This window comes from Nannospalax galili, unplaced genomic scaffold, assembly GCF_000622305.1.
Source record: "Nannospalax galili isolate Female #2095 unplaced genomic scaffold, S.galili_v1.0 scaffold8, whole genome shotgun sequence".
NCBI lineage: Eukaryota > Metazoa > Chordata > Mammalia > Rodentia > Spalacidae > Nannospalax > Nannospalax galili.
The window spans coordinates 511,072-514,667 of NW_008358318.1; the positions used below are offsets into that span (position 1 = coordinate 511,072).

Genomic DNA, 3,596 nt, shown 5'->3' on the forward strand with positions numbered 1-3,596 from the left:
CTAATGGGGACAAGACTAGTGGTACAGGCTTTCTGTCTGGAGTGGGTTGAACACAATATCAACTTATGAGTGACAGAGTACAGAAGACATTCTTCACAAGCACATTAAATAAGCATAGGCTAAAAGAGCAGAATGACAGGGCTGATGGCCCCTGGGGTGGGAGAAGCCTAGAAATCAGGCAGAATTTGGTGTGAGCCTTCCATAGGTGCCTCTTGATACAGTCTCTCTGCTTCTTTGTATGCCTCAATATGAACTTCTGCTTATCCTAGGCATTGACCCAAGTACAGCAGGTGGAATTAGGAACACAGGCTCCTTTCTCCTCTACAAATAAATCTAATGCTTTTGTATTCTTTGTTACAATATTGGCCAAGGAGTTCAGTGAGAATTATAAGCCAGCTACTGCATCTCATCTCCTGTATATATTTTTTAAGGGTTTTAATTAAGGCTTTGCAATGTGATTTCATGATGAACAAAGCCAACTTAGGGAGGAGGTAATTGTCCCTATGGCTCTTGCCAGAATTAGCTCTAGGGGCCAATGAGGTGATTCAGCTGGTAAAGGTGCTTGTCTCCCAAGCCTGGCAACTTGCATTTGATCCTGGAACCTACGTTTCTGATTTACCTTTTGTGTATTTTACTCTTGTTGATAAAAGCATTTTAAAATGGGGGCTGGAGAGATGGCTCAGTGGTTAAGAGCATTGGCTGCTCTTGCAGAGGACGTGGCTTCGATTCTCAGCACCCACATGGGTGGCAACAACGGTCTGTAACTCCAGTTCCAGGGGAATCCAACGCCCTCTTCTGACCTCTGCAGGCACTGTATGGCACACTTACACACATGCAGGCCATATACCCAAACAAATAAAAAGTTAAAAAAATTTTTTAAAATAAAGAACTTAAAAATGGAGTCAGGAGGAGGCTCTAGGAAAATTTTATTAGAGCTTGAGAGAAGAACAACAGTGCAGGACAAGGTATAAATTCTGACAGATGCCTGGAGGAAGGAGATGAAGAAGGACGTTGTGCCTTCTGAGTTAGGGTTAGAAGTGGAGGTCTGCAAGTAGCTATAGGAAACGGGGATCTTCAGAGAAGGCATTGGGTAAGTACACTTGGGATTTTGGTTGGTATTCAAAGAAGACATAGGAAGAAGAAAAGTAGTTACACTTTTGAGTCAGAACTCAGAAAAGTTGGCAGTTTAGCAGTGAAGATCTGTAAGAAACTGCTTCCAGGAAAGTGTTGGGGGGGCCGTATAAGTACATTATCTCAATAAGGGGATAATTATTACACCTGTCTCCTATCTCTTCAGATGACTCAGCCTTCCTGAGGGTGGTCTTCTGGCCAGATGGTTGATAGGCCTGGTTGGATTAGATCTTAAGGGAGGGTACAATAGTATTTAATATTCTAATCTTTGAGGCAGATTAAAATGTCATGTGTCTTACCCATGGTCAATGGTAGAACTCAGAATCCATTCTTTTGATCAGGAGGAAGTAGTTTCCCTTAATGGGCCTCAGCAAAGCCCCTTACCTCCATCTTTTCATACAGGAAACAAGAGGTGGAATCCAAAGCCCATCATGAGGGAGGGGTTGCTCCTCAATGGCCTTCACATCTGCTAATGTCTAGCTGCCTTACAGGATTGTGGACAGTGAGTCACACCGCTGAGAGGTCCCACTCCCAGCAATTGAAATTGGAATTGGGGACAGGGGAGGTAATGTTCATGAAGGTCTTGTGAGCTTCCCCCTGTCTTCCTTGAGAAAATATTGCTAAACCTAATCTCATGAGGGTCTGGTGAGGGTCATCAGCAATGCTCTGTTTCAAAATGGTGGTTTATTTATTTTATGTGTATGAGTGTTTTGCTTGCTTTACTTATTTATTAGTTTTAGATATTTTTATTTCTTTGATTTTTTTCCCCAGAAGTGACTGGATAAAAAAATATAATTGAGTTCCCATCATTATTGTCATCATGGAAATGACTTTAAGAGAAAACTGGTCAGTTGATTATTGCTTCCCACTTTCAACCAGTAAATAGTTGCCATTAATAAAACAGACAAGCCCAGAGAATCTGTCCAGAATTCTCAAGATATGTTGTATAATACAATATGCCTGTTCACAGGGGGAACACTTAGGAAATAATTATGTGTACTTCTTGATTTCATCATACAAGACAAGCACCACCCATGCCTCTGAGCACATTGAACCATGCACTCTTGAAAAAAGCTTTGCTTCCTTTATGACGAACAGTCTTCCTCCAGGGGTCAAATGTGCCTGTGTACAATGGTGTCAGTTCCTTTGTATCCTGACTGCATCATTCTCGGACAACGAACCGTGTCAAAGGGATAAGAATTCAAGCCAGCGACAACAGTGGCAGATTATACAATCACCCAGCTGATGAAGATGTGAGTATTCTTGGGATCCCGAAGCATTACCTTCACAGTTTCATAGATACCAAAGTAGGCATCTTGGCAGATGATAATACCCTGCACAGGCACATTAAAGCCTTGGTACAGGCCCTTAATCCCACCAGATTTGTAGATCTTAACCAGGCAGTCACCAAGGCCTTTGAATTCCCTTTCAGCTCCAGCTTTGCCCACATCAGCTGCTAGAGGGATGCATGCAAAATCAAGATGGTACACAAAGCAGAAGGATGGGGCCCCAGTACCACCACCTGATGCCAGCTTCCCTGCAATGTAGCACCAGAACTTGTCCTCTTGTCCATACCACCCAGGAAGATCGCTTGTATTTATCTTTGATGGCAAAGTTGAGAGCCTGGGTGGGAAAGTACCTGATAACATTGGCCAGGTTACCACACCAGAAGGACAGGATTCCCCTGTTCCTTGGGGATATGAACCACATAGTCTATAATGCCCTTGTACTGCTTATCTGCTGTGATTTGCTTGCTGGCATACTGCACTGGCAGCAGCAGCTTGAACGTCACTGTGGGAGCTACCATGGTTTTGGAGATGGCTGTGGCCATGCTACCTGCCAGGAAGTCCTTGGTGAGGGACACAGCAGCATCTGTCATGTTGAAAGAAAAAGAAGAGGCAGGCGAGTGTGGGATAGGACTGGGCTGGCAGCAGCTTTGACTCCTGGATTCTGGAGTTTGCCTGTATTTATGTAAGTGTACTACATGCGTGCAATGCTCACAGAGGCCAGAAGAGGGTGTTGGATCCCCTGGAATTGAAGTTAAAGACTGTTGTTAGCTGCCTCGTAGGTGCTAACAGGGGTCCTCTGCAAGAGCAGTCAGTGCTCTCAATCGCTGAACCATCTCTCCAGCCCCCAAATATTTTATTTATTTATTTATTATTTTTTATGTATGTGAGTGTATTGCCTGCATGTAAGTGCACCCATTCAAAAAAAGAATTTTCTCTGTAAGCAAAGGTGTAAGGTGTATTCATGAGGGGTACTGCTTAGGTTTAGAGAAGAGAAGAGCATTTACAAAACCCTAATTAGCACAGTGTATTTACTGTTCTTGATAAAATGTCTTTGGGAAAACCTATTTATTATATGTGTAAGCAATTTTGACTTTATCAGTGGCTGAAAAGTTTCAACTCTATCAGCAGAACAGACAAGCCAGACATCCTGTCTCATGCTCTCCCTCCCAGGTCTTC

The 3,596-nt window shown here is 43.3% G+C and overlaps 1 pseudogene; it reads right to left on the bottom strand.

Annotated features, from left to right (window-relative positions):
* Positions 1-852: 852 nt before the first annotated feature.
* LOC103724499 lies at positions 853-3,184 on the bottom strand (annotated as a pseudogene).
* Positions 3,185-3,596: the final 412 nt, after the last annotated feature.